The sequence below is a fragment of the Triturus cristatus genome, chromosome 8 (assembly GCF_964204655.1).
Source record: "Triturus cristatus chromosome 8, aTriCri1.1, whole genome shotgun sequence".
Taxonomy (NCBI): domain Eukaryota; kingdom Metazoa; phylum Chordata; class Amphibia; order Caudata; family Salamandridae; genus Triturus; species Triturus cristatus.
In genome coordinates this window covers 984,195,010-984,212,454 of record NC_140591.1, presented here as the reverse complement: position 1 = coordinate 984,212,454, position 17,445 = coordinate 984,195,010, and the positions used below count along the sequence as shown (strand labels likewise).

Genomic DNA, 17,445 nt, shown 5'->3' with positions numbered 1-17,445 from the left:
AAAACGACAACATATATCTCCACTCCCTCAGTGAGGCACCTCATTTATTTTCTGAAAGTGCTTCTGGTATGTGTAGTGCTACCATGTTGAGGTGAAGTATGACTGGAACTGCGTCGCAGCACACGTGCAACTGTGGCAGAGATGGTGCTGTTTCTGGACAACCCAATGTCAGAAGCGTCTGCATCCACAACACCAGCAAGATTGCCTCCACTGCAGGCCCCTTGATACATCCCCACTGAAGTGGCTCATCTCCACCTGTAATGTCACAGTATGCGTGAATAGTGTAGTGGCAGTCTGTGTGAGTCTCCCAGTGGGCCTGTTCATGGTATCCATTCGCACAGCACTGCTCCTCTCCCTGCGCCTTTGAGTGCACCTGTCCTCCGACATCTCAGTGCAGAGATTCTCTAGGACACCAGGAAGTTGGTCCATTTGTGTACATGCGGGCCTTAGTGTCTCCCAACTAATTGGCCACTGTGCTGAACCCCACTGTTATTATTGTTGAATTGCCTGCAATTTGCAGCTTACCATCCTCATTTTTTTGTGCTGCAGGCGCTGAACCTGTAGCATTAATGCCTTAATACTACCACACACAGTGTGTTGTTCGCCAGTCGCCTGACACCCAGAAGTCTACGATGTGCGACAGCACCTATGGGCATGCAGAGTGGAGCGCTGCTGTAGGGACCTGATGACTGGCTGCAAGGTTGGAGTGGGTGGCTATATGGTATCCTCACCCTCTACTGATGATGGTTGTAGGGAGAATGACACACTGCTGAAGAGGCCATGAGATGTAGTGGGAAGACTCTCAAGCACTACTCTTTCTTCTTCCTTCATCTGTGCCTGTTTTTGGCTCTCAGCTGTTAGGCCTTCAATGTCTTCACCAGGTGCACCTGATTGGGCTAATGGAAATACCATTAACATTTTTATGTGTGAAACAGATTTTCATGGGTCGTATAAATTAATTATACAAATTTCCGACACAGACTACACTGTTTCTATCTATGACTACAGTTCCCATAATGCACCATGTGGGATATTTTTGACATGGAACAATACCGTCCTGTTCTGTCTGATATAATTATTTTTTTAGATCCATGCAGACACCAGGTTCAAGGCCAGAAATGTTGCCATGATTAAAGTTTAGCACTTACTTGGGGGGGGGTGGGGGGGGGGGATGCAGGTGCAGACGTGCCCAGGTTGACAAAGCCAATGACAGCCCTGGCTCCAGGGAGGTCCACCCCACTGCCTCCAGTGTCATTGGCGGGGATGCAGTGGAGGGTCCACCTCATGTGGAATGGGATTCACTCAGGCGTGTTGCGACCTTTTCATTTCTGCAGGAACAGGTCACGCCACCTCTTGTGAATCTCTCCAACACAAAGCTGTGCCACACCTACAGCAATTGTCTTCTGATGCATCCAGTTCCATATCTTATTCTTATGTGTCTCTGGAATATTCATGGATGCCCGGCCAAACAGGAGGTCATGGTTGTTGCAACACTTCTCAGTGAGAATCTCCAGTTCCTGCTCTGATAACTTCCGTTTTCCCTTCCTCCCCCTGCCTCCTCCACCTGCTCCTGGGTGGCCATTCCTGGTGTTGGGTGACTGATGTTTGGGGTCTTCAAATCACTGCCTGTGCTCTGCAGCTCCCCAGCCTCTTTCTGCCTCCCTTCCTGGATTCCATACTGTCCCCTGTCTCATTTAAACTCTATGTGGACTCGCTTAGGTCTCTACTAACAGATAACAGCATCAACATTCACCAATATGCAGGTGACATACAACTCTACTCGAAAGTCTCCACTACTTCAGCCATTCAACTCCTAAGACACTGTCTGCGCACCATCAAGACCTGGATGTCCAGCGCCTCTCCGAGACTTAACCCAACCAAGACATAATTCCTGTTATTTGCAACCAAGAAATAGTGAAAACCTGGCTTGATAACATGAACATTGATGGCTTCGAACCACACTTTTCACTGCACACCAAATCACAGGTATTCACCCTCAACAGCGACCTCACCCTCAAAGTGCCAAAACCACTAAAACAGACTGGTATCAGTGGTACCAGCTCTCTTTTCTAAAGAAAGTGAAACTGTTTCATCCAGAAGAGTCTTCAGAACTGTTGTTCCAGCCCTTGCAGCTTTGCACCTGGATAGTAGTAAAAACCTGCTCCACATTGGAAACCCTTTAGGATATCCTACTCACCACATCACATATCATCTAAGACATGAGAACATATGATCACAACATCCCCTTCCTGCAGGAACTCCATTTGCTCCCCTTTCTTGCCCACACCAGCTTCAAAACCACCAGCATCATTTGCAAAGCCATCATGACCAACACTCCCGCTTATTTTGCAGATAAGCCCACTCTCTCCTGTGGTTCTTGGCAAGGACACAATTAGACCGCAGACTAAGAAGAGTAAAACAATAACAAGCCAGGAGGCTTTTTCATTTTACACCTGGTATCTGGAACAAAACCCCTGAATAAGTCAGGACCGCTCCAAAGGTGCTCCAGTTTAGGAAGTTTTGAAGCCTCATCTCACGCATCACAATGCATTATTCGTTTACAACCCAGGTACCTCTACTATCACTCGTTGACTTTATACATGTCTCCGCTGCCTTTCAGTTACAGTTTTGCTATACAAATACCATATACATACAAACAAAGCACTATGTGAAAAGTCATTCACATTCCCGCAGGCAATCATAGGGAAAGAAAGGATGTACAAATAAGGAAAGATATTAAAAAAACACTATGATTCAACTTTTTTAATGTTTATGCAACAGCAGAGAAGCCACCCTGCACAGGACAAAAATACATTTCTAGTACAATAATGGAAAAAACTAAAAATGCCTGAATTTTGTATGCTACTTTAATAGTATTGTTTTTCTTTTTTTTCTTTTTGTAGTTGCTTTTTATTTCTTTGTAGGGTTTATTATTTGTTCTCTTTAAAGACTAAAAAAATGATTGAACTTAAAAAAGTATGTATGGATATTCTGAGGTTTTGTAGAAGCTATTTTTTCTTCTTAGTACGCTATATTTCACATTACAGTGTTTCTGTCCAAAGCAAACTCTCAGGTCTAGGATTCAAAAAGTCTTCATGTACACCGTGGCATTAGGAATGGTTTCGACTAACTGAATTTGCACAAAATAATGCCACCGTGGTTCCTCGCTCAGGAAAAAAAATCCACAGTGTTTCACTACAGCTCTTTCGAATAACTTAACATTTGAAGCTCCATTTCAAGAAGGGTATATGTGTGAACTATTTTCACAGTTACATGTGTCTTTGCCTAAGGAGTGCTAATAATCTTTCAGATCTCTCTAGACCTTCCCTTAATGACCGTGAAGACCACAGCTGATGCATGTTTGTGCATTGATCACCTGGACTGTGAAATGTCTTTGAATTTTCCAGTCTGTGAATATTTACATGTGAAGTATATGCACATAAAAATTCTAGGGACCACATTCAGGGATTTTTTTTGTAATTTTGCATGAGTAAGAATGTATTGATAAATTTGAAGGCAGGTATTGGATTCTGATTCAGAGACCAAGGAGCTGCTGAATTTAGGGGCACATTTACCACTTTTTCACACAACGCGACGCAGCAAGGGAATTTGATTCACCATGTTGCGTAAAAGAAAGAGAGCAGAAATGCTCCATATTTACAAAGACATAGAACATTTATATTCTCGCTCTCTCTGCACTGGTGCACTGTGTGCTGCCTAGTGCTAAAGCAGGCAACCTTGCACCATAGTGCAAGGGTGCCTGCTTTACAGAAGGATTGTTTTGCGCAGGAAAGGAAACCTTCCTGCATAAAACCAAACTATAGGGTCATATTCCTCTTTCTATGTGTGCTTTCGAATGTTGCGCACATGGAACGATGAAGTAACAAAGAGAAATAAAGATACTTATCCTTATTAAATCTCTGCTGGACAGGTGCACCATTTTGCTGCAAATAAATATCTGTTTCTCTTAATGAGCAAGAGAGTAAAAAAATATTACCTCAAAACCACACCGCTATGTTCAGCACATCAAAGGGTGGGGGGCATGTAACCATAAGCATGGGCATTATACAATATGTTTATATGTCCTGGTGAGAGAAAAACTGTTGATTTAATTTTTCCCCATTGTAGAGACCTAGCTCCATAGGCTGACATGCCAATACTTTATTTAATTCTAAATATTGCTAGGAAATTAGTCATATGTCATTCAAGGTAATTAAAATATTGTTTTTGATAAATCCAACAACATGCTACTGTTGAATCCTCATAACTAGTACAGAAGAAAAGTTATGGACCCTTATCTTCTGTAAGCCAACATCTAGCCTTTTAGTGGTCTCTGCTGATTGGTCAGGCTTAGCAGGCTTAGCCAGGCTGCTTTGATTAGGTGATAAGTTGCCTGGCAGGAGCAGAGGTTATCTGATGGAGCGAGCTCTGCAACTGGGGAGGATGGGGCTTGCGGAGGGGGGCTGGGCAAATCAAACTAAGTGCAAAAAGAGAGCAGATCAGTAAGGAATGCCAGATGCACCTACCCCCACATCCTGTGCCAAAGCCAGTTTAGAATAAGAATTTGCAGAGGTCAGGGGTAGGGGAGCTAATGGAAATGAGCCACACAGTGGGTTGGTTTAGCTAGCTCTTACTCCTCTGGAGAGAAATGATCCATGTTGCATTGTGGAAGTGCAGTTCTTTGTAGGACAAGAAGAAGTCACACTTTGGAGGAAGTTGTCATACTTTTGGGTGGCACCCTGCATTTCATTGGACAGAGGTACCCCCCGCTTTTTGCCAGAGAACACTGAATAAATATCTGAGGGCTGCGTAGTCTCAAAGAAGGACTACCCTGCTGGAATCCGGATTTGTACCCAAAGGCCTGCACTCTGACTGACTGCGCCTACTACACAATTTGGTACTACAGCCCTGGGGACTGTGCCTTGCATCAAGAATGATTAAGGAGTTGACTCCCTGCAATCTACAAGTTAACAGAGCTCACCTGCATCATCTCCACAAGGAGTCCCCATCCTGGAGTGCGTCCAGTGGACTTTTACAGATTTGGCAAGGTGCATTGTGGGAATTTTGGTCCAGCCATCCCAGAGGCCATCTAGGAGATTCCAGACATTTGGATTGGTGTTTTGGACACTTTGAAACTACAGGGAGACATTCAGGAAGCACCTCCTGAAGTCTGGAAAACTTTGGAGAACTTTTGGGAAAAAGCTCCATCGGGTGACCGACCCGACAGTAATTCAACTTCAACCATGACCTAGTCAGAATTTCAGGTTTGTCCTGCCAAAAACTCCAGAGCTGGAGACTTCCTGGATTTGACGAGGGCCTCACAGAAAGTCAATCTGGCAAACACTTTCCGAATCCAGCCTGCTCTGGAGGGTCAGGCGCCATCGGAAGAAAAAGCTCAGGAAAAGTTTCTAAGTATGAAGGTAACATTTTGACTGGTGTATCTCGCTTGGTGTGTCCGACCAGGACTCCATAGCGGTCGGCATGAAACTTTGACTTTGTCCCGGTCAGTCACGGCCAGATGCTCCAGAGTGGCACTATATGCTTCTAAGCACATAAAGTGGTTAATCTTTAAAATTCATATCTCCTGTTCCCTACATTGGATTATTGTCGCTTTGGTGTCTATTTGTTCATAAAAATAGTTTCTATTTTAATAAATTAGCATGAGATTTTTTATTGTGTGTTGTGTCCTACTTGTTTGATGTATTGGTGTTTTTAAATAATTTACATGTCTGCTCCTAAGTTAAAACAACAATTGATGGACAGAATGCAGAACAATGTCATACGTTCACCCCAATACAGAGATCTGGGCCTAAATCCATCTGTTTTTTGCTCACCACGGCATTCCAGTTTGAACCCAGCCATATGCAAATCAGTCTTGACCCTGTGCCTCATGGGAACAGTTCAGCCCGAACTGCCAAGCCAGGTCCTCCCTGGACTGGAAACAAGCATCCTAGGACCAGTTTCGGGGTTTCACCCCTCTTCAGCCAGGATAGCTTGATTCCAGTGGCAAGGAGAGCACGGGACCCACGTCTGGGCATACCTGTTCCACTCAGGGTGACAAATGCAAAAACAACAGTTGATGGGACAGAATGCAGAACAATGTTATTCATTCACCCCAGTACAGAGATCTGGGCCTAAATCCATAGTTTTTTTGCTACCTATGCCATTCCAGTTTGAACACAGCCATATGCAAATCAGTCTTTACCCTGTGCCTCTTGGGAACAGTCCAGCCCGAACAAGCATCCTAGGAACAGTTTTGGGGTTTCATCCCTCTTCAGCCAGGATAGCTTGAGTCGCTTTGTTCGCCCTAAGTTGGCAGGGTATGCCCGGACGTGGGTCCCTTGCTCACTCTGCCACTGGATTCAAGCTAGCCTAGCTGATGACGGCTGATTAGCCAGAAACCGATCCCAGGATGCTTGTCTCCGGTCCAGGGAAGACATGGCTTGGCAGTTCGGGCTGGACTGTTCCCATGAGGCACAGGGTCAGACTGATTTGCATATGGCCATGTTTGAACTGGGGTGGCAGAGTGAGCTAAAGAATGATGATGGATTAAACCCAGATCAGTTGACTGGGGGTGAGTGCTTGCAATGTTCAACACTCCGTCCATCATCCCCTTTGGTTTTGCTTTGTTCGCCCTAAGTTGGCAGGGTATGCCCAGACGTGGGTCCCTTGCTCACTTTGCCACTGGATTCAAGCTGGCCTGGCTAATGATGGCTGATTAGCCAGAAACCGGTCCCAGGATGCTTGTTTCCGGTCCAGGGAAGACATGGCTTGGCAGTTCGGGCTGGACTGTTCCCATGAGGCACAGGGTCAGACTGATTTGCATATGGCCATGTCTGAACTGGGGTGGCGGAGTGAGCTAAAGAGTGATGATGGATTAAACCCAGATCAGTTGACTGGGGGTGAGTGCTTGCAATGTTCAACACTCCGTCCATTATCCCCTTTGATTTTGCTTTGTTCGCCCTAAGTTGGTAGGGTATGCCCAGATGTGGGTCCCTTGCTCACTTTGCCACTGGATTCAAGCTAGCCTGGCTGATGACGGCTGATTAGCCAGAAACCGGTCCCAGGATGCTTGTTTCCGGTCCAGGGAAGACATGGCTTGGCAGTTTGGGCTGGACTGTTCCCATGAGGCACAGGGTCAGACTGATTTGCATATGGCCATGTCTGAACTGGGGTGGCGGAGAGAGCTACAGAATGATGATGGATTAAACCCAGATCAGTTGACTGGGGGCGAGTGCTTGCAATGTTCAACACTCCGTCCATCATCTCCTTTGGTTTTGCTTTGTTCGCCCTAAGTTGGCAAGGTATGCCCAGACGTGGGTCCCTTGCTCACTTTGCCACAGGATTCAAGCTAGCCTGGCTGATGACAGCTGATTAACTAGAAACCGGCCCCAGGATGCTGCTTTCCGGTCCAGGGAAGACATGGCTTGGCAGTTCGGGCTGGACTGTTCTCATGAGGCAGAGGGTCAGACTGATTTGCATATGGCCATGTCTGAACTGGGGTGGCGGAGTGAGCTAAAGAATGATGATGGATTAAACCCAGATCAGTTGACTGGGGGTGAGTGCTTGCAATGTTCAACACTCCGTCCATCATCCCCTTTGGTTTTGCTTTGTTTGCTCTAAGTTGTCAGGGTATGCCCAGATGTGGGTCCCTTGCTCACTTTGCCACTGGATTCAAGCTAGCCTGGCTGATGACGGCTGATTAGCTAGAAACCGGTCCCAGGATGCTTGTTTCCGGTCCAGGGAAGACATGACGTGGCAGTTCGGGCTGGATTGTTTCCATGAGGCACAGGGTCAGACTGATTTGCATATGGCCATGTCTGAACTGGGGTGGCGGAGTGAGCTAAAGAATGATGATGGATTAAACCCAATTCAGTTGACTGGAGGTGAGTGCTTGCAATGTTCAACACTCCGTCCATCATTCCCTTTGGATTTGCTTTGTCTCCTAATTTAGGCCTGACTGCTCATTGTCAGTTACCAAGGGTTGAGCAAGGGGCTAATTTACCGAGACCTTTACTGAAACATATACTGTGTTAGTGGCCTTATTACTAGTGGTAGGTGCATGCTTACCCCTACCAATAACCTACTTTACAACAATGAAATTTGCCAAAATTTATAACAATATGTCTAAATAAATGACACATTGTGTAACTTGTTATGACAGCATTCAAACCTTTGTCCTTTTCTAAACAAATATTGCCACATAGAGTGTTAATTGCGCCAGAACTTTGTGATAATGTAACCTGCAAACACAAACAAAATGTATTTATGAATAAATAAGCATTAAAACACTTTATGAAGAAAACATTTTTTAGGTCTCGCCTGGCGTAGCTGCGTGCATGCGCAGTCTCGTCCGGCGAGATTTAATGTTTTGAGGGATTTTCTGTAAGGGGCATTAAGCCCCGCCCCTCTTTTCCATTGGCTGGCGTCACCGTTTATGCTAAACGGTGGCCAGCCATTGGAAAAGAGGTGTGGGTGACGTCTTTGCTTGGCTTTCTGAGCCGTCCCATTTGGACGGCCTCGCCTGTTTTGCGTTAGTCGCAAAAGGTTTCTTATCTTTATGGGGCCAACCACATGGCCCCATAAAGACAAGAAACCCATTAACAGGCGAGGCAAGGCCGTCCAAGTGGCTCGGCAGAGAAAAGCATGAGCAAATACGTCATGGCATCATGCGACCTGCTCCGTGCCCCGGGAGGAGTGAAGAGGAGCGCCGTGCTGCAGCTGAACGTTTCCACGTTCCCCAAACACGTGGTGCAGTACACGGACTCTGGAAGGAGGAAACGCAGAGACGGCTCGTTTTTAAGGTGCTGCGGGTTTAGGGGCATCCTTTATTTAAACACGAGTGGGAAGAAACAGCTGGTTTAACATGGCCGCCTTGCAGCTGTGCGAGCTGGCCTCTCCCACTCCAGCGGGCTGTTGATTCATGGCTAACAGGATACGAGGCCTCTTTATGAAGAGATAAAATGCGAGGTGTGCTTGAACATCAGAGAGCTATGGGAGGCATGGGCGTCTGTCGCTTCCCCTCTAAAAGCATTCCGGTAAGACACCGTTGATTTCCAATAGACCAAATATATTGCTTTGCGGTCTCTTGAGCAGACCGTGCATACAGAGACTGCAATTTCTTAAAGTAATCTTTTCTTCAATTACCAATGTGAGCCTAACCCGCCAAAGTTGTGGGAATTGTTACAGTCCGATCTCTTTAGGACTTGGACCTTGGCGTGCGTTGGGGGTATCTAGTGTTCACGTCACCACCATCACTACTCTCCACAATTGCTGCTTTCCAAAACCAGTACCCTCCACTACAATAAGTGTTCACTTACCCCACTATGCATGACCACCACACACTGCTGCCAACACCTGCCAAATCCACCATTTTTCACATCACAGCTCTGCAGTCCCGTCACATTCTGCCTCCATCACCTGCGACATGCGCCCCCACCCCTTTTAGCCGATGCGGTGTTACTATACGTTATGGTAACCTCAGTACATCTAGTACCAGTGGGTCACCCTTGGATTTACAGCGCCATAGATTTCGATTGACTAGAATATGAAGGGAAAGCGTAACTGTTAAGATTGTGCCTTGCTTTTCCGGTACCGACTGTCATCACTGCTTAAGGAAGCCTCGGTTCAAACAAGTGAAATGTACTGAACAGTTATTTTGAGGTGACAACCAAAGACAGGACAGAATGATAAAGCCGTTTACCACCATATATTTTAAGTAGCCCACCAGAGGAAACCCTTTAGAGTGGATGTCGTACGCCAGTGAAAATATACGGGGGCAGGTTATTTTGAGCAAATGTAATACCAAACATGCATTCAGGCATTTACTACACCAAAGTAAATTCGAGTTTATTACCACAATGCCGCAAAATTTATAGGCGAAAACTCTTTTTTGTACTGCTTCGCGGACTTCAGGTAACAAATAATTTACACATTAAAACAAGACTACTAATACAAAGTGTAGTGGGGAGGGTTAAAACAAGACTACTAATACAAAGTGTAGTGGGGAGGGTTTTGTAAGTGAGAACTAATTGAAGCATTCAGAAAAGATAACGAATTCAAATGAAAAAAAAAATTCACATGAAAGTAAAATGAACTAGTCTCCAGAGCGAAGAAAAAGAGTGCTTAAAAGCAAAGTTTCCAGAAGAGTTAATTGTCTCAGTCCTGAATGTGTTTTACGCTGCTGTTCGTGCTATCTTGGCCACTGGAATTGATTTGCTTGTCTCCGTCCAAATTCCAACATGCCGGATAGTGTCACTTTTTTTGTGTGCAGTTTCGTGTAGCGCAAACTCGAACCTAAGGTATTGGAGCGCTTTACATGACCACCAGTTAGTTACATTACACAAGGACACATTCATTTTTTGGTAGGCACGGGGGAGATTAAGTGATTTGCCCAGAATCACAGGATCTTGAACCGACGCCGAGACTCGAACTTGGTTCCCCGGCGCCAAAGTCGACGGCTCTGGCCGTTATGCCACATCCCTTAACTTTATATACCCATGTCTATAGATGCACTTACATGTTACACGGGATTGAAGAGGTAAGAAATGCCTCTAATATGAAAATACGTTATACGTTATTTCCGGCACTATTGAAAGTGTGGCATAGGCTACCACACATGCAGAAATGCATTCTGGGCATATAAATAATTGCTTGTTTTTCCATTGCGCTTCATAGCAAGCAATGAGCTTGAGCTTGTGTGCGAATATGCACTAACTTCTATTAACAATACAAACCGCAGTTCTGTCGCATCTAGGCGGTACCCCATTTAATGGCGCTCATTTCTCCATATGCGAAGGATGGAACGCTGTGGCTGCCGTGCCAGGATTCGGACTCGTGATCTGCAAGTTTCAGAGGTGATAATTCGGTTGACAAAGCCCCTTACTCTTCATAAATGTGCAAGGAAAAAACACCCTTTTAATTGACGGGGCCAAGTCATGAAAACAAACAAGGAAACAATAGTTCTACGTAGTTTCGCGGCCCCCAGCAATGACCGACAAAAATGGGTAACGGAATACCATATGTATGTTGGTGTTCCATTGGGTAAGAGCTGCTGTACCAGCTTTCACTGAGTGGGCCCATGAGGGAAGAAGGTTAGTATATCATCTACATGTAACTGTATAAGGCGATCTGAACTTCTTAACAGGACACTGAGAGCAGACAAACAGATCGTGCAGCTGCAAGCACTGTCTGTGTATTTATCTTCCGTCCTCTGATAGCGGGTTTTAACGCTTTAGCTTCATTAACAAACTATGCGTGCTGTGGTAAGGATGGCCACCTCGAATAAAAATATAAACAGTACAAGAATCATCTGTTTATCGAGCAGCACGCACCAGTGATAAATTCGTGGTCTGGGATTCTTACAGCCTAGCTAATGTTCTCAGAGCATAGAGAACATGTGAAATTTGTGTTTGAGCTAAACGATTTAGGTGAAATACAATGACCACGTTAAACGGGTTTTTATTTTAATCTGAATTAATTCAACCGAGATAAACATACTATAAAGTAAGCGATGACTGATGAGCTTGTTATCTCTACTAACCCTGCGTGCTCGTTTAGCGCTGAAGGCACCAAGGGGCTGCACTTTTAAAGTTTAATTCCCAAACTGAATCAAAAACATAACTGATTACATCGCTGGCCTTTTCAATTTGAATTTCAGTACATGCCTACATTTATCTATAATGTGCATTGGCTTTATAAATCAATAATAACTTTAACTTCAACTTCCTTCCAGTACCTGCAGGATTTCCTTCGAAACTACGGGGCAGATTTACAATAACTGGCGCATCCCTGCATATCAGCAGGGATGCGCCAGTTATTGTGCGCCATGGCTCGGCCACCTCCTCAGCCTCCTACCGATGCTGGGTCCCGGCGGGCACCCCAGGCTTGTCAGCACCCGTGCATAAGGTACCCCAGGCCCACGTTCCCGGTGTGCAAACACCCCTCGAAGACCTGCGTGATGTTATCTGTGAGAAAATGGATTTACGACTAACCAGAACAAGCATTGACATAGTCAATAGGTCTCGCTTTTGCGAGAGTTTATGCTATTGGCATTGTAAAGGACAATGCCTTTTTTTTTTTTTTTTAAACCAACACATTAATAAAAGGCATTGTAATCTACAATGCCAATAGCTCAAACTCTAGTAAATGCGAGACCTAATGCATTGCAAATGCTTGTTTTGCTTTACAATAACAATGCTGAAGAAGCGATTATGAAGGACACCATAATTATATAACTCCATGACTACAACCATAACTGTATCACTAACATTTACCCTTGCTGTAAACCAATCACAGAAAGGGTCCAAACAGGGCCTTAATTCACAAAGTAACATTTAAAATAATCTTAAATCTAAGCACGGTATAAACCCCTATTGTTTGCTAATTCAAGTGAAACCCTAATTTAAGACAAACCCTATAAGTAAGCCTCAATAACCGTACACTAATTTCCATCATACCCTAATAGAGCTGAAATTGATATTAAAAAGGATGTTATCAATATTTAAGTGTTTTTCCATTGTCAATACATATAAAAAAAGTTATTCATTTTCTTCATGTTCGATTTTTCAGTTCATGGTATTTGTGGAAAATGCCCCTTTTGCATGGTCTTTCACTCTTTTTGCTATATTTTACTGCTGGGTTTTGGACTTTGCACACTGGGATATTGCAGTTCGTTAATTAACTTCAAAGAGACCTACCCTGTCACTTGTAGATATAGCTAACAGCTGGGCCTGCCCCATCTTTTGTTCACCAGCCAGGCACCAATCCCAGTGGGTGAGGAGCCGCCATCAGGACTGGTTTTGAGTTACCACAGAGGAGGGGTGCCCAAGAGCCTGCTGGTGGCTTGTGTTGGAATGAGTCTTCACCCCCAAATGATGTTCCTGAGGTCATGGTACCCTTGGATTGTGTCAGAGTGTACTTCTACTGCCTAAACCAAAAAACCTGGGGCTTAAAATAATTTGGCTAGCATTTTGCCTGAAGCACTGATGAGGGACCGGGACAATCCTGCTAGCCAATCTGCTGAAAATGCATTGCCAGTGGACCTAATTTCACCGCCGCTCCAACAGTGTTCTACCCCGCAACAGCAAATCTGTTACATCGGGCCTGACGCAGACCGGCATTTAACGATGTTGAACCCACTTTGGTTACAGCTTTCAACTTGGCCCCTCTGAGGAAACCCAACTTCTGCAAAAGAGTCTAAACCTGAAGGTTGAAAGCTTTACCAGGCCCAACGCTGAGCAGCATCTAATTTATGTCGACAATTTGCTGGGCACAAACTCTGGACTTTTACCACTCAAAGCCTTCTCCACCTTTGTTGACGGCTTCACTGAGAACATGTCTTTCGTCAACCCATCAACAATGAGCCCATCTCCAGATGCAGCCTCAAGTCTTGCTCCATTGAGAACTCTACTTTCTTGAAAATGTTCTAACTTTCAACGAGAACCAATCTGACCTATGTATCAAACCAGCGCTCTATCTTGGTCAGCATTAAACCTTACCCTTGTCCCAGGTTAGCTTAACCAGTTGCCCGCAGTTGACGCTTGATGTTTTTAGCACAATTTTTTTATATAAAGCTACATAAAATTCATTTCTGTGGCTCCCCTTATTGAAGTTTAAAGTTTTTGAGTCATGTAATTCATTAAAAATATCTCTATTTTCAAAAATTGGAGTGGTATTTTTATTGTGATGTGTTTTTGACTTTGTAACTGTTTTGGTACTCATAAATGCTTTACACATTTTCTTAAATTAATGCTGTGTACTCTGTGCCATAGCTATCAGAGTTTGAGCTCAGGTTTAAATTACTGAAACCTTTACTGGCTCCAACAGGAATAGTGACATTATTAAATGTGGTGGACTACCATCCACCCCAATTTATAATCCACTTTCTCACAGTATTCATAATGGGTTTATATGTAGATTTCTTTGGTTTAGTCTAACCTCATGTGTGGTACTTTTAAGTTTCATAAAACATTGCATTGAGATAATCGTACTCTTAATGAAAGCCACCTGAGTCATTCCACAGATGCTATAAGCAGTGGCAGCTCCTCCGCTATGATGGAGGAGTGTTGCCCCACTGCTTTTAAGCAGTGCGAAGTAGAAACAAAATTTGAGTTATTATCATTTTATGCTAGTGCTGCTTTGCGGGTGGGGCTGCTCTGCTCTCGGGCCTCCCAAAAGAGTAATGCGCACTTTCCCTGTTCTCCATACAGGCTGCATTACAGCATGTGTGGAGAACAGACCCAGGCCCCCATTCCCTGGCTGTGAGTCGACCCAGGATGCTCTGATCAATCACAACGCTGCATTGCAGTGTTGTGATTCACCAGGGAAGCCTGGGTGATTACCAATCACAATGCTGCAATGCAGCGTTGTGATTGGTCAGTGGGGCCTGGCTGTGCTTCCTGTTCCTCGAGTTCGGCAGGGAGAGCAGGAGATGCGGCGCGGGTCCCGGCGACAAGGTAAGTTCATTTCTTTTAATTTTGTTTTATATTGCGCTGCCCCCCCCCCCCGGATGACCTGCCCATCACCACCCACACACCCCCCGCACCTACCCCCGGCCCACCACCCGCGAGCCATGCTGACCCACCGCTGGCTTTAAGCAAAATAAATGAAACTTCCAGTGAGTACTCCTCCACTGGGGCCACATGGATTCCTCAGCTTAATCACAGCTGCTGGAAAACTGAGTGGAGATCCAACCCCCAGGTGGCTGGCTAGGGGGAAATAACATAAAAGGCCATTTAGAACCAAAATAATGTTTCATAAGAAGCACATTTAGAGAGTAACAATCCCCAAGGAACAAGGAATAGATGTATTAAACCTCTCTTTTTATGACGCAGAGTTAAGACACTAAACACTCACTCTGTCTTAACAAAAGTGGACGTCATGGCACGTCGGTCATACCAGATCTAGCACACACCGGAACTGAAGCATCTACCAAAGCAAGTAATTAGAGAAGCACGACGACATTGCCCCTGCATTATTTTATCAATAATGTGGATTATAGTGCACTATATTGGTCCAGAATCCGAGTTAGGCAGAAGGGGGGTGCAAATTTATAGCACCCAGTAATTGCCATGATCTATATTTGACATATTAATTAGGGTGCTCTGAATACATCCTATTCTGTGTTTTGAAAAGGTAAAATGAAGCATAACCTGGAAATTGTTTATTGCATTGAATTCTGAATGTTTTGCCTTTTTATGACAGGGTTTCCATCAATATATTTTAGCAAGATTGATTGCGGTAATCTGACAGGAAAAACTGCAGGATTAAACAATCACTGAACGACTCAGAATTCCAATCCCTGTATATATTCACATTTGTGTAGGAATTGAATTATACCCACGCGGTCATAATCATGGCCTGTGCCTGTTAAAAGCATATTCTCACTACAACATGTTTCATGGTGTATATTTTAGACGTATTTATTTTTCCGCCAGCCATAGGACCTTATTGCTATAACAGGTAATACAGGCAAAGATAACACATTTACGGCCCTGATCCTAAATAGTACTAAATAAGGTGCGTGTTTTCCACACCCGGTAAAAACCATTACCCTAGGATAACGGTATTTACCGGTTATGGCAATCGCATATTTTTCTGGACTTTTCAATATGGAAATGAGACATGATATGAAGAACCGGTATTTAACACATCGAATTCTACATGTTTAGATTTTCTTCTAGGCCTTTCTCTTGATATGTTTCAGCAGGTTAGACCTGCCAGTTCTTTTATGCGATTACTGCAAGAGTGTGATACTGCAAGAGTGTGGTACCTATCACATAAGTGTGATGTATGCTGAAAAATTGGCAGAGGGTTTTTTTAGAGCTTAGTACTTTATTATTTCATCAGGCGTTCATCTTTGAAGACTTTTTTCACTCCCTCTCCAGCCTCATCCATACAGCATCCATCTGTCTCTGTAACTCTTACGACCTGTGATTTCATATTTTGAGTATTTTCTTATAAGGTTCGGCAGAACCACCCTCATAAAACAATAAAACTGGCACCCTTTTCTTCAGGGAACTTCAGATGCACACATTTGTGAGATGAGATGGATTTCTTAGTAGGAGAAGGCAGTCATGCAAAATCAGTTTCACTTGGGGCTACTGATAGAGACACATCTGAAGCGTCTGATTAGGAAATCTACATCCATCCTGTTTACTCCTGACTTTCCTATATCATGCTAAACTGGAGTTTAGTTTCATGGACTTTACCTTTACGCATACCTTAATCAGAACTATTCCCAGTGGATAACATGGCACTCATTTATCCTTTTATTTGCCACATTAAGTTGTCCTGTCTTTTTGCACTTCAGAAATCTAAACAGCCCACAACAACACCTGTCACTTGACAAGCATTGGTCAGATCTTGATAATCTTCATGTGAAGAGTAAAAACACGTTAGTTGTTTTAGGTATGTCACATGACTATTGTTGTGTCATTTTCACAGCTAAAAAAATCCAGAATTGCAACAAAAGAGAACTGAGGCAATAATGGCTTGAATTGTGCTTACTTGACATTGTCTAACGTGTTGGGATAGAATTACGAACATCTACCAATTACCAACTACAGGCCTTAATTCACAAACCTTTCTTTAAGTGTGGAGCCTCCTGGAAACTTGGAATTAAGTCACACTAACTTTAAGAGGTAAATAACTCCCCAAAGAAGGAATACGTTTGAGAATTAGGTTTTAGGTAATGATGGACCATTTTCCAAAGCTTTTTTTTGCGAGAGAGTCTAACTTGCACTTGGACGTTCATGAGTAAGACACACCTAAGTGAGGAGCAAGCAACACCTACTCAGCGTGTTACTTATTTTTAAATGACTATACTCAGCCACGTACCTACCCTGGTATAAGATGAAGGCATCACACTGGAAAATAACCTAGAATAACTTGTAGGCCTTCAGACAAATGAAACACAAGAACAGCAGAGTGGAAACCATTTTTCAGTTTGCATCAAGAATAAGGACAGCTTTTGATGAAATGCTTTGATGTGTTAAGAGAAAATCTATTCTGCTTTGGGTCACCAGGTACCTTTTATTGTGTGGACATTTTCATGGAATTGTTATTAGCCACAGGACCAGTATTTCCTGTAGTTTGCTGTGCATTAAAAATACAAAACAAGACATCAGCAAAATGTACGATAGTACACATGATGGCAACAATAACTATACACAAAAAGGGAAGGGCTTGCAAGTAAATGCCGACAATTGGTTAATAAAACCAAAGGAAATGATGGACGGAGTGTTGAACATTGCAAGCACTCACCCCCAGTCAACTGATCTGGGTTTAATCCATCACCGTTCTTTAGCCCACTCTGCCACCCCAGTTCAGACATGGCCATATGCAAATCAGTCTGACCCTGTGCCTCATGGGAACAGTCCAGCCCGAACTGACAAGCCATGTCTTCCCTGGACCGGAATCAAGCTTCCTAGGACCGGTTTCTGG

The 17,445-nt window shown here is 44.0% G+C and overlaps 1 protein-coding gene across 1 annotated transcript in view; it reads right to left on the bottom strand.

The window, feature by feature from the left end:
• FRMPD4 (FERM and PDZ domain containing 4) overlaps nucleotides 1-17,445 on the bottom strand; it is a 1,281,777-nt gene that overhangs the window by 1,248,364 nt on the left and 15,968 nt on the right. The gene's annotated exons all lie outside the window — the stretch shown is intronic.